Below are 25,852 nucleotides of genomic sequence, written 5' to 3' on the forward strand. Positions count from 1 at the left end.
CTGCCTTCAATATCTCATCAAAAGCAAATTATGATGTGCAAACTGACTATCCCCATTACATTGTCAGCTTTTTACACTGAGTTTACATTTTGTATTACAAAACTAGTCAGTACTGAATGGGTTAAAGAAAAGTTGTGACATTTACAAAGCAATAAAGTTTGGGCGCCTTGCACACAGACTCCATGTAGATAAAGTCAGCGGCAAAACACTGCAATGCATTAGACCCTCCCTAGTGGTAGACATAATCAGGATAATTATCAACCCCTTTCTATCATCACCAATGAAATATATAATTGAATGCACTTCTCTCAGGGCCAGACACAGAGTACTTCTTGTGCAACACAAGACAAAGAGAGTCTACTGCTATACCAGACCATGACAGTTTAACCTTTGGGATATTGCCAAATTGAGCAAGCAAATTTAGGGATGACTATTCGCCGGTATAGTTATTGCTATTGAGAGTATATCATAACAGTTTGTTGTCATGGCAACAGAAATAGTGACAGATGGATGTAAGCTAGCAGATTTGGCGGAAGAAAAGAAAAACAGAGTTCAAATGATATTGATATCTTTTTGCAATATGGCGTTACAACACAAAGAATGGCCTAATTTGACCTTAAGTGCCATATGATAAATCACGCACACACAATGATAAAAATCCATCAAATATCTGATGATATTCACATTAGAGTTGAATGACAGGGCATGAGAATATTGGATCTGTTGCTTCACAGTTTTATCTGTAAACAGTACTGCACATCTTTTCCACTACAGAGGGGGATACAACGTATCAATGCACTCGCCATAACACACATTTCAATACTCTGCCAGTAGAGGTGTGCTTGATGCTGGCTCTAAAACAAATCAGTCTACGTACTTTCTCATCTCTCTGATCAGAGTTTCAACACACAAACTAAAACCAATATTGCTACAGGAAAGAGCTAGGACTCTTATTCTAAAATCTAAACTGCTTGCCAGCTATTTTACATGAACATCAAGACTCTTTCAAGGTTTGATCTTCTTTGGTTGTGTATACACAGTTAATGGCAGCTGATCTTTGCTTCAACCTCCTGTCTGGTTCGATTTCTACTCTATAATATGAGGAAGAAAAGTGTCAGAGTGCTGAAGGAATTGGAGAAGACAGCTCCTTGTCAAAGATGGAGTGAGGTCAACTTTTCTGTGACTACATATTGGTCCCTTAGCATTACAGCACAGGATGCTCTCTCTCACCAGTCTATAAATCAGCACATAATTGTGCATCCACGGAAGATTTATCTGTTTCATATCATTTTAGCCCACAGTGGCAGTGCTGAAGAATGCATATGAAATATCACGGGCGCAAAGGCATAAATCTCATGTGAGATTGTGAAAGGGAAAACCAAACAAAGTCAGCTGGGAACCAGAAAATGAAAAAAAAAAGAAATGAAGATGAAAACAAGAGGACGAGGAGATAGGATCCCAGTTTCGCATCTGTGAGACATCGGATACTTCCAAACAGAAAGATGACGTCTCGCATCTGTCTGTCTGTTTGCATGTAGGCAGCTTGGCTGTCAGCATGCCTCTTTTGACAATTTACACTGACCAAGTCAGCCTAGGCTACTAAAATTAGAGGAGACAGTTTTGGGGCAGCAAAAAACAACTTCCTACCTCTTCTCAACTGAACAGATTTCCGAAACCAAGAGCCCTTACTCCAGAATAGAGGGAGTGTGGGAGTTCTTGAACAGATATTGGCTCAAGCAGCTAAATGTCAAGGCTTATATATCAAACTTACCACAGTATTGTACCAATGCAAAATTGTTAATGACCTTAGGATAGTCATGAATGTACTATTATCTGCTGTATTCTGTTGAAAATTATCTACACACTTCTGTCCTAAATGCTGGGCAAGTGCTTTAAAACTAACTCACATACACACACACACACACACGCACACACACACACACACACATACACACACACTCAAATAATTCATCAAGAACTTTCTCAAGATCTACTCTGGACATAAATCTCCACTGTATAATCCCGGTCCCCTTTTCAATAGAATAGCACTGCGTACTGTGGACGCTGATCTGTATAGATTCTTCCAACTTCAAACGTATGATGTATTGGTGGGATCTATAGGATGAAATGTTGGGACATTATCATTCTTCATTGCATGTGACGGGCCATGCATCACTTCCCCTTTCCAACATCTTCCCTGTCTGTTCCCTCCAAGCTTGAAGGGGGGAAAATATATGCTCCGACGACTGTCTGATGTCACATGTTTGCAAGGAAGCCCCCCATTCAAGCTCTTGGTCCTCAAGGGGAGATGACATTTACATGGAGGGGCTTGAGAATGTGATATGTTCAAGACCCCACTCACCCAGTCTATGCAATGGTGTACTCCACACTAAAGCATGTCCTAATATGTGTAATATGTTGTATAATTGAACTACACCAAGCCACAAGGGCATGAGTGGGGGTAATTACAACAGAGCATATTTGCAATTTTTCACCTTTACCACCTTATCCAGGGATTTTCTGGCGCCATGTGAAGCAGAGATGACAAAAGGCACAAATAGTGTTCAATTGTATTCCACAGGTCTGGGAAGGGCATATGATATCTTCTGAATTGCATAACCATGACCTTGTGGTATTCACCGCCGAGGGTAGACACTTAATAACAAAAGATGGCAGTGAGCAAAGATGCATTGTCTTGCCACGCCTAGTGGTGTCAATCCCATGTGGTTGCTAGGTTACAGGATGAACTATTTACAAGCAGCGTGGCAGCAAAGATTAATCACAATCATTAGAGGATAAGAAAGTACAATGATGGTCCCACAGAAATATAAGTGGATACATTAATGAGTGATACCAAGTTAAATACATTACTGGATACATAGCTGGTACCACAAATGATAGATCATATATCAAATTATAATATGTCATGAATAAATATTTGGATGGATATATTGAATACATTAGTACTTTCACGGATGGGCATGTGTGTGTGAAATAGGTTAAAAGATAGACATCAGATGTTGTTGAGACTAATATATGAGTAAAATTAAGATATACAAAAATGCTGAAACTAACAAGTGACTATTGTGAAAACTTTAAATGGAAAATTGAATATATTTTGACAAATGATTTGACTATCCCCCCCCCAAAAAAAAAAGGGGGGGGGGAGAGGGTGATTAAGTCTGTTTCAGCCTACAACTTAATCAGCTAATAATTCAACACCATCAGTGTAGACAAGAGTGTAGTCTAGACTCACATCACATTAGAAGGGAAATGTAGAATTGTTTTCCCCATTAATGTGCAAGCATGTAATATGATTTTATGTTTATTCTAAACTGTCTTTCTCTACTTTTTTTCATTCTCTGTTTTAAAGTTCATTTGCCATGTGTTTGTTTCTATTTCTCAGAACATGGTTTGTTTGTTATTTCCAATGACTATACCTAAACATGGGTCCCACGCACTACAATGTGGTAATCATTACAGGAGCAATCATGTCAAAGTAGGAATAGATAGATAGATAGATAGACAGATAGATGAATAGATATAGATGGATAGGTAGATAGACATAGGGAACTGGAGATATTGACAGACATAGTGTAATTATATTGTATATTGATGGACTGATGGATAGATAGATGCAAAAAGACAATTTCACACCAAATAAAAAAGGATAACATTAATAGATAACATGCTATTATATACACACACTATTAACCTGATTTAATATGCAGTGAAAGGTTTAGAATATGGCAATCATGATACCATTTAGTAACTGTTGGCACTATGCAATATTTTTTTTCTAGTTTATGTATAACTTTTACACCACTCTGATAATACCAGAGTCATATCATATCAAGTTTAGATTACTGATAGGACAGAGGAGAGAGGAAACCCTTTCAAATATTCTTCAGTTTGATCAATTCACCCCTCTAATATCGGTGTACATACAACATATTTTTATCTTGTTTTACCAATGATGATGTAGTGATCAAGTCGTCAGTATGATGCACGAAATTCTATTTGAAGTTTGTGTGCGTCCTTTTTGGGACCCTGATAATTAGAGTACTTTCAAAAGCTGGTATATCATAGAAATAGGTAATTCAGACCTTTCCTCAAAATAACAAAACTGGAAGCTTCTCTATGATGGGCGAGGAAACAATACTAGAGATTTCCAGTCAATTTGTTCAGACTCTGAAAAAAATCCCACCATTATCCTTGGTACAAAAGAGGAGCATTTTTTCGAGAGACATGGACTTAGTTTTTCATTTCTTTTTAAAAACTCTTGGGGTAGAGTTGTATTACTGCGGGATTTCATACACGATGCTGGGAGACAATATCCTTCAACCATGCATAGTTTTGTGATATTTGCAATTTAAGGGTAAATATAACCAAAGATCCTACACACTACATAAGATGGTCAACTCTCAGTCGAAAAGTGAAAAGCTGCCACTTGGAATTGTGGGATTTTTAAGGAGTGCACCACTAGCGTTGAGGGAGGATAGTTTCCAGGTGAGCTGTACTTTCCTGATATGTTTGTATAGGACCAAGACAGGCTAAGACAAGAAAGAAGGAATTTTCTGTAAAGAATCATGAGTAAACCTAAGAATTGGTGCAGTGCATTACACTGCATCAATAGCTTTACCATACCATAAGCAGGTTTATCATTATTTCGATTTCCAAAAGACTGTGTACAGCGAGTTTTCGTCTCACCTCCCTGGTCATAGTGAGCGGTAGACTCGCACACAGCTCGCTCAGCTCTGCTTGCAGGTCACTACACTCACTGTGAATGTGCACGCCCACAAATTATTGCGAGCTGCCTTAATTTGCAAAAAGCTAACACTTGTTCGATCTATACCTGCTCAAAGCTAACGGGCGGCAGCCATTTCCGTTTCACCAGCGGCCGTGTAAAATCGGGGGAGTTGATCATCTTATGGAGTGTAGGATCTTTGATATAACCTTTAACGAACATATGACAGCTGGGTTGATGTACTAAATATATGCTGCTCTACTACAGTCATTAAGGTGGTTTTAGTATTCTCTTTGATGCCATGATAAGTCAATCCAGCCGTAGTCGGTGGTGGGTCAGTTAAATAAGAGAAAGTTAAAATTGTTGGTACTCAATGATTCAGATTTCCTATTCAAATGGCTGCTATTTTGGGTTCATTTACTCCATCAGTATTGGACACAGTGGTCCTTTCAATCAAACTTGGAATTACGTCAATGGTGGCTAGGGTGCATTCAGGCAGCTGGGTGCTCCATATTATCGTCCAGGTCGGTGATTCTGGGTCGGGAGTACTAAAAGAGTCGGGGAGCCCCCGCAGACGGAGAAATCAGAAGGTTACCCAGTCAGCTGGGACTTTTGAAGTGATATGCTGTAATGAATCTTGGGGGTGGTGCACTGCGATAAAGCTTGGACCCCAATCTTAACACTGATGTAAGATCAAAGCTTAACCCTTTCCAGGTCAATAAGAACATTTTGATGCTGCCTGTAGTTTGGCATGGCGGATGTTCCGGAAGTATGAAAGCTGAAGCACTTTTCTCGACAACTTCAAAACTCGGTGTCCTTAGGCACAGTGAATTTGATGGCTGCTATTAAACACATAACAGTGAGACTGCCAATGTGCTTAAGAGAAACCTATAGGCCTACCAGTAGTCTACATCCGAGCCTCAGACATGTCTAACCCTTGTGTGCCCACACGCTTATTGTGAAACCAGAAATTTTCATGTAAGTCTATTCAAAACATTTGCAAATTTCCGAAGGAGTCAAGACCTGAGAAAGTAAAATGTCGGCAAAAGTGTTTGCCTTCACAATGTAGTGAAGTAGCAATTCATAAAAGTTTCATGCTGCAAAAAAGGGCCATCTCAGGGCTGCCAACATTGGAAACTAGTTGAGAGTGAGACTCCCATAGGCCAATGCTATAATTTAGGAGTCAAAATGAGTGAGATCAATAGAAATGCATGCAAATGAAATAAAGTTTTAGAGTGAGAAAGGACCAAAATGAGTGAGTCTCACTCTCAATGAGTGAGAGTTGGCAGCCCTGCCATCTGCTCCAAGGCACCAAAGTTTCACACCGTGAATGCCTCTGGTTTTACAGGAGTTCATCAGATCACTCGTCAAGCCTTTTCATTAGCATTCGATCATTAATCTATCTGGACTTGACCTAGTTGTAAAGTTAGCAAGCCTAATCAGGTGTAATAATGTGCATCAGTTAAGCAAGAACTTACATCTTAACAATGTTGCCAATTTAATAATCACTTATAAAGTTAGCAATGAAGAGAATAAATATGACAAAAATGATAATATTATATGTGACCGTGCACCTCAAAACGAACATAAAGTCGCACACACTGATTTTGCATGAGGACTGAAAATACGTGAAATGGGTCAACCTAGCCGAACTTGACTTTTTCATATTTTCTGAAAGAGCGGGTCTTCTTTTACATTATGCTAAAATTTGGTATCATAAAACGGGCAGGAAAGTGTGTTTCTTTAGCAGTATATCTCGAACATTTTTGGTAGAATAGTGTGATTATGTGTGTCTTTAGCATCCCTTTTTCATTTCTGAAAAACCTTGTCCACACTCTTCACTTTCAACTCCAACAACTTTTGAAAGGATAATGCTACTGCTTTGAAAGTTGGCATTAATTATGGACAGAATGTGTTAATGAGGCGTGCTTATTTTCATTTTAATCTGATAATCCCTTCATAGTTGTTACTCTGGTGGTTTACTTCTTGTTTTTTGTCCCATTCATCGCACAGCCAGTACGGTTTGGTAAAGATTAAGCGCTTGAATAGACACTGTACTTCAGAGCCTCTTTTCTCAGTTCACACTTTTCCTGAGTTTGTGCTTTCTTTCCAATATTTAGATAGTTTAGGAGAGTCCATTTGATTTGAGTTATACATCATTTTAAAGCTTTAAGTCTGCTCTTTCAGAATATGGTCTTAACTAAAAATTCATGTCTGGCAACTTTTTGTTTGTTTTGAGGTGCAGAGCCACATATAATGATAATAACAAATGATAAAGCATCTTTTCAAAATAAGAGTGCTTTTAATACAGTTACAAGAAACAAAATTTAGCATAATCATTTCAATGGAGGTAGATCAGAAATAGGGATTCAAAAATACGAAATCTTTTTTTTTTAAAATCATGTCACAGTGAAATCTAAAACAAAATCAGTATTCTGCTATTTCAGAGTTTATCTAGCTTTATATACCTGTGTACACATTGAGAAAGGACAGATATTGATTTATATGGCTCAATCAATGTGGACTGATAGGAGACTACAGGCATAGTTCATTAAACCATTCAGTGTTAAGGAAGTTAAAGGTACGTGGTGATATCACTCTCATGAAAGATGAGAATTTCCTCAATTGATTTAAATCTCTTAAGATCCTTCTATTCTTACTGTACTATACCAGATGAGTTTGCAAGACAGTGTATACCTGAATCCTGCAAAAAACAATAACAAATTCAGACTTCCTGTGGTATCTGCAATAATATTAGGGGGATACATCTTGAATGTGGCCGTTCATTGTTCTAACAGATATGAACCTGGCAAACTATGGGTTACTGTAAAACATGATATATTCGCAGCATGAAATTTTCACGAATCGGAGCCGACAGCCTTTAACGTGGCATGAAATTTTCGCGAATTGCCACTGGCGTTCAATGCATATAGTGTAGACAAGAACCTTTGCGTGCATTTTAATTTTGCGAATCTTGGCGCTCGCGTAATTCGTGAAATTAAAATGCACGCGAACATTCCTTGTTTTACAGTAATCCATTATTACAATATTTCCTGTACATCTTGACTGAAGGTGTCGTACTTGGAGTGCAACAGTTGGAAAAATCATACCCTTAACGTTTCACCAATTAGAAAATGTGAGTCAATCAAGTATGGGGACTGTGCTCAAGTCATCTTAGACTAATCAAATTTGGACTAATCTAATTTGTAGTCACTTAACCCGTTGAAGACGAGTCCCTAGTATACTCAGGCAGGTGTCAATGGGAAATGTGTGTTGTAGCAAAATCAGCCCACCCTCAACAGGTTATGTAAGCTAGTCTTCAAACTTACTTTGGAGCAGTCAACAATTTCTGCTCAGAATCAACCTGATCAAGCAACACACATATTCACAGTTTATCTTCCCCTACCCCTCCCTCCATTCTCCTACCTAGTACGAACAGATCGCAATCATAATATCAGAGGCATTTTCCATCACTCCTTTTTGTTATCCCTTATGACTCAAGCATGATTTCACACTAATATTAAAGGAGCCACGATATAACAAGACTTGTTTGTCCTATTGTGATAGAAATGAAATAGCTAAACATGCTTTTGAAGTACACTGTTGCGTGGACAACACGAGTACTGATTTAGTGCTCTTTAACATTTCATACCAAATACTCCCATCATTCATATATTTACCAAAGGAGCATGTAAATAACTAAAGTTGTTTGATGTGAATTATTTTGATATCAAAAACTTGTGTGAATATGAGAAAAAAATACCATACACGTGGCATTCAGCATGCTCACTTTCACTCAGTTGTAAATAATGAATCAGTTTTGACAACATGACATTATCTGAATGACAAGTGCTGTCTTGGGGCGTCGCCTTAACGTATAATTGTAGTACAGTTATCAAACCCAGGTATTTTTATCTCTGCTTCACAACAACCACCTATCACGTTAAACACTTCAGCCATATGAAAGGATTTCTTAGGATGATGTCATCAAGCTTTGTTACACCTAGGTATAACAAGTGACAATGCAGAACCTTCATATTTTCATTCCACGATGGAAAAGGCAACTTTGGCTTGACATGGCATATCCTCTTACTAATCATTATCAGATGAGAGGAAGAATTAAAAAAGAAAGAGTTTGGGTCCATCTAGTTCTAAACAAGTTTGATAATTTCATGAATGCTTCTTCGATCATTGATACTCCAAATTTTGACCTTAACTTGTCAAACTGTGATCTGTAAATTTATGATATCAAATATGAGTACACAAATGTTATTTCATAATTTGGTCACATATCTGTTATTTTATCTTCACAACTGAAGTCATTTATATTATATTGGATGGCTATGAATGGGATACCAGGGAATATTGCACAAGTTAGGGCCAATATTGCACAAATAGAAGATGAGTGCAATATTGACCCTAACGAGTGCAATATTCCCTGGTATTCCATGAATCAAGGCCATCCAATATAATTATTATCATCTATACAATCAAGTAGAGCAAGCATAAACTGCACAAAATTGCCGGGCTTCTATTTTTGAAGCGCCATGAGCACTGAAAAGTGGACCTGTGCGCTATACAAGTAGCCACTATTATTATTATTATTATTATTATTATTATTCGTCTTTGAAGTTGACTCGGCAGTCACATCCCTGCGCTGAAAAGGGGAAGCCCCTAAAACTGCGTATGAAACAAACAACTGTTTGCGCGCTTGTGAATTGTAACAAAATGACGCGCACTAGTAGCAAGCGTTTGCGCATTCAGCGAGCGCTCGCGCGACAGACGAGACAGAATTGAATATGGTGTGATCTTGAACGGCAAGTAGCAACGGTAGCCTATGGAGAATCAATGCGTTGGCCTATGCGTTTCATTCAATATGCTCTGATATTGAATGGTAAAAATTGAGCGAGCTACAATATGCGTTTTTAATGCGCTGCTAAAACGTCCTATATAGATAATTTTTTTTTTTATTCCAGTTGGTCAAAAATTGAAGTCAGTTTTTTTATTCCAGTTGGTCACAAATAGCAAAATAATTTCCTAATTCTACTAATGGTCATCCAATCACCTGAAATAACATTTTGTGAAAACTGTGCTCTAGTGATATTTAAAACAAGTCAACCAAATTTTGATCTTCAATGATTTAAGGATCAGGTACATCCATGAAATATGTCAGCTACGAGTGGTTCATGCATGATTTTCCTTCTTAAACATCATTGTGTAAGTCTCATAGAGATGAAGCATAAACATTTTTAGTTTCTTGTTTCTTACCTTGTCACAAGACAGATAATTTTTTAAGGTGAAATTAATCAATGTTTGCTTCAGAGATAATAGAGAGTGTATTCTTTCAATATTTCTGTTGTTGTTAAGTTTGTGGTGGTCCTGTCAATTGTTATACATAAAACAGACTTCTGTATCCATATACCTGTGAAGGCTGAGACTGTAATACATACGTGAATACACAACCACAAATATATGACAGATATTGCAAAAAGTTTTGTCAGAAAATGAATACAAGTGTGGGGATAAGAGCACCTCAAGAGATTACATGGTGTTACAGATACCACCTCAAGACAAGCAACCTGCTCTCCTAGGAATAGTACAGAAGACCTTCCTGAAATCTGGGGTGATACGCAAAAGCAGCAATTCCACCAGAAATGACACGAGGCCTGCCATAAAAGACAGATAGGCCTGGACCTTTAACAACATCTACGGACCAGGGCACGGTTAATCAATTTTGGTGGGCTAGGCATCGCTTTAATCCACCAGGATCAAGCAGCTCTCTTCTCGGTTGTCCTAGGGCAGCCCCACTTTTTTCTTTCTTCTTTCTACTCTGCCGGAATGACGTCAGAGCCTCTGTCGACTTAGAAATCCAGGGTCACACGGAAGGATGGTACAGATTTCAATGTTTGCTTACACTGGGTGCACAACCACCAACATCTAAACTTTGCCAATTTCACATCGGCGGACGATGTGTGTCCACTCCTTTCCAACCCTCTTCATTAGACAAGATAATCAAGGAGTCCTGCAACGAACATCAAACAAATACCTTCACTCTCATCCACCCCCTCTCTCTCTCTTCTTTCTTAATCTCTTTCTCTCACTATATCTCTATCTATCTATTTATCTTTCTGTCTATCTATCCAGCTACTTCTAATCTTTCAACTCTATCTCAGTGAGGAGAGATGATTCCAAAACCTTGTTTACAGTACCTTGTTACACTTTATACAAGCACATGTGTATTAATCACTAGCACAAACTTTGCAGCACTATGCCAGAACCTTTGATGCTACCTATAAGACTGGCAAAGTGATTTCATTCATAAGATTTTCCGCATCTAAATTTCTGATGCTTAATGAAAGTGACGGTACAAGCTTGCCATTAATACCAATATATTCACACTCACATTCCTCTCCTACCTCACAGATAATGCTACTGCTTTCAAAATTTGATAAACTTAAAATACAAGGTATTCAATTTTTGTAAGTGTTCCATCAGTAACTGGGATATACTAGATGACTGAACGAGAAACAAACATAGAAATCAAAAGTGGAAGGCTTTCAGACTTTGTCAAGTAAAAACATCTTCCAGACATCAAAATGACATTGACCTAAGCAGTTTAAATTGTTAGGTAGAAGTGATACCAGAGCCACAAAAAGCGGAGGCATATTCAATCTATTGAAATCTGCAGTAGATACTAAATAACTATTGACCCTAATGCCATCACTTTCCCATCTTACTTGCTATTTTCTAACTCTGCATGTTGATATCACATGTTTCTTCACTGGCTAAAGTTTCCTGATAATGTAAACTATATCATTCTAAAGAGAAGAGTTATGCTACCTATGTACACACACTCTGGCACACAACTCACCCATCGTCAATAAAACATTCAGTTACAATTCTTGCCTCCAAAACATGGGTAGTAAGTATGATCTGTCTTACCAACTCTACACACCAAAATACAAAAATTTCTCATTTCTTTTGCAGCTTGTGTTCCTGGTTCCCTTGTGTTTCCACCAATCTCATGCATATGGGTGTTTCCATTTATTAAGGTACCAATGTGTGACATAGAGTGCAAAATTTGAAAATGGTTAAATCTTTTCAAACAATTCTTCTAATGATGGTCTAATGTGTTAATTTTTATAAACCGGTAAATTTTTCCAGATTCGATTAAGTTTGTCTGAGCAAGAACAGTTCAAATGGGCACGCGTCTGGCAAATTCCCCGTGTAAACGGGACACCAAAATGTAAAAAAGTCTTTTATACATAAATATATAAGTAAGTAAAACTATTAAAGTTTACACCAAATTAATACTTCTTCCAGACTCGATTAAGTTTGTCTTTTTAAAATTTAATGACATTTGGTCGAATTTCAAAGTTCGTTTCGACCAAAACCATATTTGGGCGACCGCATTTTCACAATTGAGGCCTTTACATTGTCATTTTGTGGCCCATCTTGGTTCAACATATTTTTTTAAACACCAAAACTGAATAATACCCAACTAAAGAACACTCTAATTTGTGGTATAGGATGTATTCAAACTATTTTGAAAGCATTCAACTGATTGCATTATGTACATGGCGAAATATCAAGCATTAAAAAATAAGTTCCCCGTGTAAATGGGACACCAAAGTTTTGGTGTCCCATTTACACGTGGAACAAACACCCAATTTCAATGGAGTTTCCGCTTCCTGTGATACAATTAAATCTACTGGAAAGCATACATCTTAGGTAGTCAGGAGCACAAATTACTGAATTGGAAAATGCACATAGGGCCAAAATATGCACAAAAGGTTCCCTCTGTAAACGGGACACCAAAAGTCTTGACGTCCCATTTACACGTGGAACAAAAACCAATTTCAATGGAATATAGGTTTCCTGTGATACAATTTAATTTGCATGTCTACACATACTTAATGAAGATTGTCAATAGCACAAAATTACTGAATTTTAAAATGCTCACAGCTCCACAACATGTACTAAAAGTTCCCCGTGTAAACGTGACACCAAGGTCTTGGCGTCCCTTTACATGTGAAACAAACACCTAATTTCAATGGAATTCAGGTTTCCTGTCATAACATTAAATCTGCGCGTCTGCACATACTTGAATACGATTGTCAATAGCACAATATTACTGAATTTGAAAATGTTCACAGGGTCAAATTAATAATCAGATGCTTGAGTAACATAATCTTATACTGTAGAACAAATTATCTGATCTGCTTTCCCTTTCCCTTTTCTCCCAATCATAGTTTTACTTTTACAAGACTGAAGTCCAGCATTTGAGAGAAGAAGATGTCGAAGACTAATCTCCCTGCCTAGCATGCAAGACCCATTAGCAAGAGTTCAGGCAACAACTACACCATGAAGAACTGACTCAAGACTAAGTTAGCCTCCCAGCTAGTATAGCACCTGACTGAAGTGTGAAGTCCTGCAAGACTGAAGTCCAGCATTTGAGAGAATTAGATGTAGAAGATTAATCTTCCTGCCTAGCATGCAAGACCCATTAGCAAGAGTTCAGGCAACAACTACACCATGAAGAACTGACTCAAGACTAAGTTAGCCTCCCAGCTAGTATAGCACCTGACTGAAGTGTGAAGTCCTGCAAGACTGAAGTCCAGCATTTGAGAGAATTAGATGTAGAAGATTAATCTCCCTGCCTAGCATGCAAGACCCATTAGCAAGAGTTCAGGCAAACAACTACACCATGAAGAACTGACTCAAGACTAAGTTAGCCTCCCAGCTAGTATAGGCTGTAATAGCACCTGGGTGAATGAAGCGCACTCACCATTGTTTCAAGCTCAAAGTGCTACTTAGTTAATGGGAAACAATGGACATTGCAGTTTAACTTTATACAGAAGGAAACTTTACAATGGACATTGGACATTGCAGTTCAACTTACACTTTTTACAGAAAACTTTTACTTCAAAAGTGTGAACTGATGTTTGATTATTGTTTAATTAATCATAGTTTTCTACTTACAGTGTAATTTGTAAGTAGATTATGCTTCTAATGTAAAGCGCATTGAAATTCTTTGCAAGCTTGAAATGCGCTATATAAGAACCAGCAGCTATTATTATTGTTAATAATAATATTCCATTGCACAAAATATGGTGCTCAATACAATAATAACATTCCATTTCAGTATAATAACAATATTCCATTTCAGAAATCAACTGTAAAACCCATTTAAACTTCCACTGATCATCATGTCTCTTTATGCCCATGAGGTTTAACATAGATCTGTGGACAGTTCTCTATCTGGGGGAAATTCAAGGTTTTGCAGTTTCTTAAATTGAGCAGTAAAACTAAAATTGCATTTCATATTAATACATTGTACAAAGAAAAGATTACTGCACTTCAATAGTACACTCTCTTGGTTATATTTTAGTACTGTGTGAAAAAAAATACAAGTTCAAATACTAATATATTGGTTTGTTATAGCCTGATTTTGCAATTTGGGTACATCCTAGAACAGTCAGCGCTTGCCATTGCAAGTGTTGACGACTGTTCTAGGATGTACACGACAGACTATAATGTGTAACAGACCTACTAACTTAATACTGTAAAAATAAAATACCATAGCACCTTGTGAATATAGAAAAACGAATAAAAAGCTGTATCTTAATGAAGTATAATAAAGAGAAAGCTTTCAGTCTCATACTGATTTGTTAATCCACACCATTTCCAACAGGTTGTATTTTGTCTGACAGTATGGAAATAAAATTGTGTAAGCAAGAGGCATTTCTTTACCTCAAAAATTTCAGTTTCATGTGTCCACATTTCAAATTTGTGGTAGAAATAGGATTGTCAGTTGAAAGTCGTCGGGTTAGTGCAATATAGTTATCGAGAAAGAAGCGATTTTGTGTTTCAATTTCTTTACTTCTTCTTTGTTTTTTGACATCTTATTTCCATCATACAAATACAACTGCATACATTCAAGGCTTGTAACACCCCTTAAAATGTGTGTATTTTCCTATATTTATCAAAAAACTCAATTGCACTAACCCGATGAAGTCTCAAATATGTTAACATTTTAACAAACATCAATTATTAACAAACATCAAGTCTTATCAAGCATAAAAGTTTCAACTAACATCAAGTTTTAAACATACTTACACTTCATGGAGTTAATTTTGAATTATATTGAGACTAAATTAATAGGTTTTTAAACTTCTACGCTACTTAAATTGACGAACTCACTGGAACGTTTTCGCTGGATCAACCAGCATCTTCAGCGGATGTTACTGCTCTGATTGTTGCTAGTGTTTCTAGGAAACCTCTGATGACGTCAAAGTTGGTGACGTCAAATGAGATGTCTCGTCCCCTCCCCCTTTGTTGCGGGAGGTCAAGAGGTTGTCCCAGACGGGGTCAATTTCCAACCCCAGGCATCTCATTTGACGTCATGACGTGAGGTCGTCAATTTAAGTAGCATAGAAGTTTAAAAACCTATTAATTCAGTTTATTACCGCTACGTATGCATACCTACAGCACACCTAAATATCTGGAGGAGTGGAATTTTTAGCACACCAGACCATTTTTAAAACTCAAGGCCTGCGTATGAATGGTCTCATAACAGAATAGGGACCAAAACCCGCACAGGTTTTCATTTTTCAATATGCACTAGCACTACTACAAAAGCACACAAATGTCACAGAGCTGTCTTGGTAAATAGTTCAGTACTTTTCTATTGTACTATTGTTCTATTTTTTGAAAAAGTCTTTCAGCATCTGTTAGGTCCATTCTATTTAGAAGGCGTGACCCAACCCAAACATATTCTGGTCCTGGAAGTTTGCATATTATATCGCGTTGTGGATGGGTGAAATAGACTTCGTCTCCTTGTGGCCAGGTATAAAGATTTCCGCTGCTTTGTACCATATATGACAGGCTGTATCCATCTTCAAGCACCGAAGCAACCTGTAATTTAGACACAAAAATGAAGAGTAAAATATAATTTTGAATCTTTCTGAACACAGTGTAGCTGTATAAATATGATCATGGAAGCTCTGTATCAATGAAATACTGAGTAACTTGATGTAGGGAGTTAGGTCCTGACAATGATTTAAAGAGAACTTACCTTAGCAACATGCATCTGATCTCCTTTGTTCTTTTTGCCAGCACTTTCCACTCTGACGGCTACAAAATCATGTACCTTTACCATATCAGTAGCTCCACCTATTTGATAAACACAACCAAATTGAATCAAGATTAATAACAATTTGTATTAAGTTGTTCTAAAATACTACTTAGAGGTTAATAACTGCGCATCAGTTATTTTGAGGGCATTGTGGAAAAATCTAACCATTTTGCCTTTGGAACTGAGGTCTAAAGCAAATTGTTAAGATTTTTCATGCCGCCTGAAAAATGACTGATGCAAAGTTATTAACCCCATCATACATAACCGTGACATTTCCTTCAGATCTATAACGACATTTCCACATTTTCAGAAGTAAATTCACTTTAAAATGCATTTTTTTAACAGTTTGTTGTGTATCTTTACTAATAAAGCATTGTACATTGTGTATACATACTAGTCGCACATTACCTTTATCACTGTCATCTGCCATGGTCTGGCTTTGGTCAACTCCGCTGTTGTCGCATTTACTCTCGGACTCGGTGTCATCTACAGATGGGGAAGCATCATCAAGATCAGGGAGTTTGGGGTTGATATGGGAAGCTTCATCATCATCAGGGAGTTTGGGGGTGACATGGGGAGCATCATCATGATCAGGGAGTTTGGGGGCGACATCTTGCTTGGCTCCAACGTCTTGGCTAGCTCGCCTGGCTGTGTCATGGCTGGGGGCGTCATGGCTAGTGGTCACCTTTGCTGTAATGACAACAAAATAAATTGTACAGAAACATAAATTGTGTGTATAGGAGGTTGTGAGCAGTGCATGATACAATATAGACCTACAGGTTGTACTGGAAGTGTCTTGAATTGAAGGTCGATAGATGTCAGCCGCAGGCCACCACCGCATAAACCGGTAAGTTTTAAGAATCTCTGCTCTGACATGTCTTGAACAAACTTTCTAGGAAGTCATCTGTAACATATAGCATTGGATATAAAGTGCAAGCTTTCAAAAGTGAACTTTTCATGTAAAAATTAAGACACAAAATTGTTCCCCAAAAAAGTACATAAATAGTTGTATTTCTTTCACTACAATGACTCGAGCATCTACATTGAAATTTACCCTTACTGGCCACATGCTTTGGTAATTGATGTGAACAATAAGCAATTACCCAAAATGACTTTATTAAGTGGTTAACAGTATTCATTTTTTGATCTAGCATAACAAGTTTATTTACCGGGGGGGGGGGGGGGGGGGGGGGGCGCCTCCAGTGACGGTGGTCCCTTTTTTATTATATTTATAAGCCTACCTCACTCGCAAATCGGACCCTAAACGCGTAGTTTTGGCTCAAAAAGTTCCCCCTTTTAGGTATAATAGTGTTTTTTAATACCCTCGCAAATCGAACCCTTAACACGTAAGATTCCGTGCGAAAAGTATACCATTTTTTCAGTATTTTAGTGTTTTTGACACCCTTATCGCGTTACGTACGTTACATGCCCAGCCTTGAAAAAGATACCCTTTTTACGTGTTTTCTTGGACACGCATGATATTCACTTGTCAATGGAGGCCCCCTCCCCCCTCCCCCGGGTTTATTTACCTGTACTTAGTTGAACTTGCTTCCAAGGCTGTACATAAGCTGCATTTGCACATCTGCCACCACCACCTCTGAGACATGGGTAACAAAAGCAGGAGAGATTCCTTGTGCCAACTGTTCCTCCCTTTGTGCTCTTGATACTGTGTAACTTCCTTGTTCCTTTAACAGTTCTTGGGGCCCTCCCGTCCGCTCTCGCGAAACTTCTTCATGTTTTACAAAAATAACCGATCTCCTAAATGGACAGCAGCATTTGTCTTCGGTAGCTTCTTTTGTAACATTGGATTTCAGAAAATGATATAGTTGATCTGGGGTGCTGATTGTGGCAGTTCCTGCTCTGACTGCTTCACTTGCTTTCCTCTTAACAACTCCACTCTCGCCATCACTGGTGCCCTTACCATGCCTAGTCCCCGAATAGTTGTGATGTATGATGTGTCCAAAATCCTCCCTCCCGTAACTTATGTCCAAAATAGGTCCCTTGCTTTTATATTGGCTACTGCAGCCGTCAGAGAAACGGTAAAACTTAGTAATGTTCAACCCCCTGGTTGCAGTTAAATGCTTGGTGACTCTGCGATGGAATTCGTGCACAAGATGGTGGTCGTGGGTTAAATCATCACTAACCATTACAATACTCTCCGTCACAGTTTCCAAACATGTCGGACAGATGTAATATGTGACCACAGGGTGGACTGTTGCAGCATCGTGTGAATAATATGCGCTTTGAACCTCTCGCTGATGCTCGCACTTGAAATTTTCAGCAAAATCATACACCCCCAATACCTCATTCATTTGCAGATTCTTTCGGAGATTTTTTTCTTGATTACCTTGCCAATCCTTGTTAAACAAGTGTTCACTGAATGGGTCTATCTCCTCCTTAAGCTCCTTTACCAAATCCTGCACTGTTCCTTGTTTCTCTATTGGCTTACGTTTCTTCACTTCCTTGGTTCCCTTTTTGGTGTGGCATGTTGTTTTTATGATTGTCCACCGTTTCCACTTTACAATCATGGTCTTGTCAAGGTCTGCAAGGATAGGTTGCAGTCGTTGGTCTAACATATCCACGCCACATTTCTTGCACTTTCTGCTGATACAGGAATGATGGTTGAAATCCCATCCCGGTGGTTTCGGGCACATTGTTGCTTTGACAACATCATAGCCGTCTTTGAAGGTTCCTTTGTGGAGGCTGTTGATCGCTTGTATTTTCAAATTTATGTTTTCACAGTATTCACAAAGACAACCGATATATTTGGCTTGTCCTCTAGTTTTTACATGTTTTGGTCTGTAGCTGTAGAACATCCCTGCACTTACTGGGTTATCTGGATGTGCTTTGGTGTACTTCTGGTATAGATTTGCTATGGATGACTCCATTACATGTCTTGGTTTGTAGGTTTTTTTACTTACGAGTTTTTTATCTGGCAAAGTATTTGAGTTGGCTTCATAGAATTCTTGGACGAGTTTAATTGTTTTCAATGAGAGCGCTCTTCGGCCTGCTGATTTTTTTATTGCATTTCCCAGAAGTTTGCGGCTACAACCGAAGTATCTTCCAGCCGCTCTTTGTTGTTTATACTTCTTTATAGCAGCGAGAGACATGGCCATTTGCTTCCGTTTTGCAGACTTTTTCGGTCCTGAAAGGGCATCTGCGACGGCTTCCATCACTCCTTCATGCAATGGATTTCTGCCTGTTATTCCTGCCTTCTCCAGTGCAGCAGCTTTCAGTGGTGAAGCTTTCTGTACGAGGTCAACTGTGGTAGAAACAAAATGCGATCTTTGTTTTGGAAAAGCTCTTCTGACGCGTTGAAGGCTCTTTCGTCTGGCAGTATTAGATCTCACATCGATAGCGTCTTCACCTAACTCGGCGTTCTTTTCACGCATCTCAATCTCCTTTTCACGTAACTTTTCTTCCACATCTTTTACCTTCTGTTCCATCTCTTTCAACTTTCGATCCTTTTCTTCGTTTATCTTCTGAATCTCCATGTATTTCTCTGCCGCATATTTCTCTCTTCTTTTTTGATTTATCTTGGCCATTTCTGCTGCACTTTTTTTAGCACGTTGTTTCCTCTTCCTCTCTGCTTCATATGCTCTTTTCTTCTCACACTCTCTTCTAGTCATGGCTTTTTTTGTTTTTCCATTCTTCTCATCTTCCTTCTTTCTTGCATTCATCTTTCTCATTCTGTTTCTTGCAGTTTCATTATTACGTTCTTTTCTTTTCTTCCACATCTCGGCTTCTTCTCTTTCTTCTTTTGAAAGATTTCTTTTTTTCAAAGTTTCTTCCGCAGTGGCACATTGTAGCCGGTAGTACCTACTGTAGGTCTTGTCACGTTTTTTCAATTCAGCATGCTTCTCAGGGTTTTTCTGTTTTAGATTGTCTCGCCAATTTTGCGTTTTTCCTTTTCCCTTTGATTTGGATGGCAAGGGAGTAGTGGAAGTACCTTCATCTAGATTCCTATGCTCGCACCTAATTCGTAAGGTGTATGGTAGTGGCTGCCTTTTTTTCTTACGCTTTTCTTTCGAGCCATTTGCAGTGGTGCTTGTGGAAGCTTTTCCATTCCCCGTGTACGGTCGCATTTTGGAGCACCGCAAGCAAAACCTACAACAGCAAAGTACATTGGTTGACATTAATATGTGAAAACTTTGTGACAAAAATGGACCATAGGCCTGCAGTAATATGTGAACCATTCCTGGACAGCTTAATAATCATTAGACCGATAAGATCTGTCTCTAATTCGGGGGCTTCTCATTTATATATTGACTTTCGTCGGTCAGCTCCCCTCATCCGTAGACAGATGCTATACGATAGACCTATACTTAAGTATATTGGGTGTTTGTTCCACATGTAAATGGGACGCCAAGACCTTGGTGTCCCGTTTACACGGGGAACTTTTAGTACATGTTGTGGAGCTGTTAGCATTTTCAAATTCAGTAATTTTGTGCTATTGACAATCTTCATTAAGTATGTGTAGACATGCAAATTAAATTTTATCACAGGAAACCTATATTCCATTGAAATTAGTTTTTGTTCCACGTGTAAATGGGACGTCAAGACTTTTGGTGTCCCGTTTACAGAGGGAATTTTTCGTGCATATTTTGGCCCTGCACACGTTAACATACACCGCATACACACGTAAAATCGGCCCCCGACAACAACTGGCTAAATAAAATCAGGTTTTTCTTGGTATTGCAATAGTAATTCCAGGGGTGATATTCACTCTTGAAAAAAAAAATAGACAGGGTCTAAGTCTACTTCCGCGAGGGAGCGGAGCGACCGAGGAGGGGGGAGGGTGTGGGAGGGGGTGTCCCCCTCGTACGGTAAGGACTTTTTGCATTTTGGGACTTTAAATTGTGCAATTTTGTGCATACCTGGAGGGGAAATTTGGGCTTAAGATTTACTGTATCAGGACAAACATGTTATGATTTAAACAAGAAATCATATAGATCTAGATCTTGTTAATAACTTGTACCAAAAAAAAAAAAAATAAAAAAAAAAAAATAAAAAAACTAAAAATCGGAATTCCGATTTAAATCTGAGGAATATCACCCCTGTAATTCATACATCAACAGCTTACAATTGCTTTCAGTAAGTTGTTGATGTATGAATTATTATTGAAATAGCACGAAAAACCCGGTTTTATTGAGCCAGTTGTTGTCGGGGGCCGAGTTTACCACAGGCACAGGTGCAGAGTTCTCCCAGTCCCACATGTACGGTAATTTGTTGAGATTTTAATCACAAATCCTTTATTAAATGCGACTGGTAGTATCTCAAAGTATATAGTCTAGATCTAGATATCTGAACATGCAGAATAATAAATCATAAATGTAACCAGAAGCTACAATTGACAAAATTATACACAACGTAAATCGGGACACGATTTAATTGGTTTTCTTTTGCACAATTTACGATGGGTTTACAACTTTCAATTTGCCTTTCAATACGCCTTTCAATTCGTCGCAATTTTCATCAAATCGCTTCATATAACTATTAAAATTAACCGCTTACACATAAACTTATCATTCATTAATTAATAGCACAATTAAGATAAACAGTGGGCGGCTACAAGATGACAGCGTAAATCGGGAAACGGAAATTTTCGTGTCCATATTTACGTTGTTCAACAACGACAATGCCCCTTTGGAAGCTTCTCAGACGAACACGCGCTTGCGACGTATTTTGGCACTTTTTAACAAATTAAGAGCATCAATAAATACAAAAATACGATACATAAGTTAAAGGAAGAACGAAATTACTCACGAATTTCTTGCTTAAAGGCAAATCCCAACCGTAAAAAGGTTCCACAGGGGCATCGTAAATGATGGGACACGAAAACTGTTTTCGTTCTCCGTCGATAGGAAGAAAATGGCGACCGTTGTCAAGAAGTACGTTGTAAGAAGCACTTCCGGGGCGTTGAATCACGTGGTCGTTCATTCATAAAAATGACCGATGGACTACTCCATTCTCAAGCGAATTCTTACGACGTAAATAAATCGTTGGGACACGAATGTTCGTATTTTTCGATAAAGTTGTAATATTTTCGACATACGGTGCTGGATGTTTTTGCTAAATATACCCATTAGTTAATTTATGTTTATCTACGTGAAGAACAACTGATTTGCCGCTTGCTATCGTTATTTTAAAAATTTACAGACCGTGGGAAAATGGGAATCCCTACGTAATGTTTGGGACACGAAAATTTACGTAGCGACCCCAACGTTGATTCATTGATTGCACAATAACGATGGGTTGCAAAATAGGCAACTTCTTAGGATATATGTTTATTCGTGATTTTTTCACATTATAAGCAAAACAATTAAATTCAAATATCATATGAATATTTTACAGCACTTAAAACAAAGGACATTATCTATATGTCACAAAAAAGCCTAAAAAAAACATGGGACACCACAGATTATTTGGCGCCAAAAATAAAAATCCCGAGATTTATATTAATTCCAATTTTGGGGTGGAATACCTTCATATGTATTTAATAAAGATATAAATATTTTAAAAATGTGTGTAATTGTTCAGAAGGGGAAAAGGGCCATTACAAACTGCATACCCATGAATTGACAACTGGCCCCCAAATAAATGGAAACACCCATATCCTAAAAAGGGGTAAGCTTTTTACTTACCAAATTCCATTCCTTCGCGGTCCCTTGATTTTTTTATCAGACCCTCTAGTATCGCTGCAGGTTCCTATTTTGGGCATCGATTGCCTGAGCACATCGTTTCCAAATTTCAGCCTCAGACTCTCCACCTGCTGGGCAGAGAGCAAACGTTCCTCGTTTAATGGCATCAATTCTTAGTGGATCCATAGGAGGATTCTTCCTCCCCCTGACATTTTTGTTTGCCCTCTTCTAGTTGAGGAACAGCAAATTCACGAGCCGCCTGGCCACATCCTTGTGGCAGGGAGCAAACGGCAGCATCTCCTGTAAGACAGTTGTCCTCGGTCTTCTCTCCAGCTCCTGCCTCTTCCAAGCCATAAGTTCATTAACCTCCTCCTGCAGGGCATCTACCTTGGCTACAAGGGCAGCCCACTCTGCTGGGACGGCAAGGTGTTTCTAGTCGGAGCTTATATCCAGGACGGAGGCTGGATGGAGGCAGGAGTGGGAGGTGTTGTCAAGGATGGACGTCGGGGTTCTGGACTTGGTTCTTGCTGTAGGGGGCCGGGGACAGGCGTTTGAGAGTCGGGTTTAGGCTGGGGTGGAGCAGGGAGGTGGGCTCCCACCTCTCTGGGTGGAGGCTGGTCTATCTGGCTTTGTAAGGCGGCAATGCTTTGTTGCGCCATCTCCACCAGCGCCAATCTCTTTTCCGTGACGTAGATAATGGGGGCGGGGACTTGGGGCTCACGATCTGCTGCGCTGCGGAGGCATTCCTATACTGTTGCAATTAGTGGTGAGTGAAACCCTGTTTCTTTTTGGCTGGGCTATCATAAAATAGCATGTGATGCGAGGACAATGATTAGCAGTGATGCGAGGTGTTACTAGGTAATACAAGGTGTCCCAGTAGAAACATGCTCAGTGTAAACTGTAATGAGGTTAATCTTGTATGAGCAGTTTCTAAAAATACTACGATATACCAAAATGTCCCACCTTCTTTCTTACCTTGCATGTCCTTTTGGGTTTCTGGCATGACGTTGTTCCCACAGTAGTAGGCCTTTTTTTAGATGCTGATGCCTGATGTGGCGCCGTTGGCTAGGGCCTTGGTGGCTGTGGCCTTGGTGGTGGTAGAGGTTCTGGACCCTGTCGAGGTGATGGTGGCTGCAGTGAGCTTCAGCGATGATTTTGAAGTTATTCAGCCCATAGGAACAGCATGTATTACACTTTTAAAGCAGATAAATGATGATTTTACAGCAGTTTATTGTGAAGGATAACATTATTAGCTCACTCGCTTACTCATATTATCTGCTTGGCAAACATTAGCAAGCCTTCATAACTTGTCTTCATATATGTTTCCATAATTCTACTCCCATTTTGGTTGAATGTCACTATATATTGTGCGCTTCAAATTACTCTTTCTTTCCAGACCAACCTTTGCGTAAATCTGGATCCCCTTTCAAATCAACCTACATGAAGGTATATTTGACATTACTCAAGTTCTTCATCATCTTTGTCAGCATCTTCATTGGCATTAGGAAGCTCTGCAGCTTTCCGATTCTCGCTGGCTCTCCTCTTATTCCTGCCTCCCTTTAAGTCCCTTGAATTATAGAGGAATTTATAACACAGCTCTTCACCTCCTCTTTAGTAGCAGCGTTGCTCCTCGGAAGGTATCAAGATGGCTGCGCAAGGATGACAGATCCCAATTCCAAGGTATTACCTTTCCACTCATTGGATCACTACGGAGAGATGTATAATGTGAGGAGGATGCCCGGTGGATGTTTGGGAGGGGGAGCTGTGCAGAGTCCGTCACGGTGTCCGTGATTCATCATCTTCGTCAGCATCTTCATTGACATTAGGAAGCTCTGCAGCTTTCCGATTCTCACTGGCTCTCCTCTTATTCCTGCCTCCCTTTAAGTCACTTGAATTATAGAGGAAATTTATAACACAGCTCTTCACCCCCTCTTTAGTAGCAGCGTTGCTCCTCTGAAGGTATCTAGGTGGCTGCGCAAGGATGACAGATCCCAATTCCAAGGTATTACCTTTCCACTCATTGGATCACTACGGAGAGATGTATAATGTGAGGAGGATGCCCGGCGGATGTTTGGGAGGGGGAGCTGTGCAGAGTCCGTCACGGTGTCCGTGATTCATCATCTTCATTGGCATTAGGAAGCTCTGCAGCTTTCCGATTCTCACTGGCTCTCCTCTTATTCCTGCCTCCCTTTAAGTCCCTCGAATTATAGAGGAAACTTATAACACAGCTCTTCACCCCATCTTTAGTCGCAGCGTTGCTCCTCGGAAGGTATCTAGGTGGCTGCGCAAGGATGAAAGATCCCAATTCCAAGGTATTACCTTTCCACTCATTGGATCACTACAGAGAGATGTATAATGTGAGGAGGATGCCCGGCGGATGTTCGGGAGGGGGAGCTGTGCAGAATCCGTCACGGTGTCCGTGACATCATCTTTGTCAGCATCTTCATTGGCATTAGGAAGCTCTGCAGCTTTCCGATTCTCACTGGCTCTCCTCTTATTCCTGCCTTCCTTTAAGTCCCTCGAATTATAGAGGAAATTTATAACACAGCTGTTAACCCCCTCTTTAGTAGCAGCGTTGCTCCTCGGAAGGTATCTAGGTGGCTGCACAAGGATGAAAGATCCCAATTCCAAGGTATTACCTTTCCACTCATCGGATCACTACGGAGAGATGTATTATGTGAGGAGGATGCCCGGCAGATGTTCGGGAAGGGGAGCTGTGCAGAGTCCGTCATGGTGTCCGTGATTCAGCATTTTCGTCAGCATCTTCATCGGCATTAGGAAGCTCTGCAGCTTTCCGATTCTCGCTGGTTCTCCTCTTATTCCTGCCTTCCTTTAAGTCCCACGAATTATAGAGGAAATTTATGACACAGCTCTTCACCCCCTCTTTAGTAGCAGCGTTGCTCCTCAGAAGGTATCTAGGTGGCTGCGCAAGGATGAAAGATCCCAATTCCAAGGTATTACCTTTCCACTCATTGGATCACTACGGAGAGATGTATAATGTGAGGAGGATGCCTGGCGGATGTTCGGGAGGAGGAGCTGTGCAGAGTCCGTCATGGTGTCCGTGATTCATCATCTTCGTCAGCATCTTCATTGGCATTAGGAAGCTCTGCAGCTTTCTGATTCTCACTGGCTCTCCTCTTATTCCTGCCTCCCTTTAAGTCACTCAAATTATAGAGGAAATTTATGACACAGCTCTTCACCTCCTCTTTAGTAGCAGTGTTGCTCCTCGTATTTTGACGCACAGCACCTGGGTAAATACACAATACGAAATGACAAAAACATCAGAGAACTGATTTTCACAATTTTAATTATCCATGTATTGAAAAG

General features: G+C 39.4%; 2 pseudogenes; both read right to left on the reverse strand.

Annotated features, from left to right (window-relative positions):
• The window catches only part of LOC139709857 (voltage-dependent T-type calcium channel subunit alpha-1H-like), a 58,921-nt pseudogene extending 54,199 nt beyond the window's left edge, over window positions 1-4,722 (reverse strand).
• Window positions 4,723-12,710: 7,988 nt separating this feature from the next.
• LOC139709861 (uncharacterized) lies at window positions 12,711-20,842 on the reverse strand (annotated as a pseudogene).
• Window positions 20,843-25,852: the final 5,010 nt, after the last annotated feature.

Source organism: Diadema antillarum, unplaced genomic scaffold, assembly GCF_040938485.1.
Source record: "Diadema antillarum isolate AM-2024a unplaced genomic scaffold, OU_Dant_1.0 seq00001475_RagTag, whole genome shotgun sequence".
Lineage (NCBI taxonomy): Eukaryota > Metazoa > Echinodermata > Echinoidea > Diadematoida > Diadematidae > Diadema > Diadema antillarum.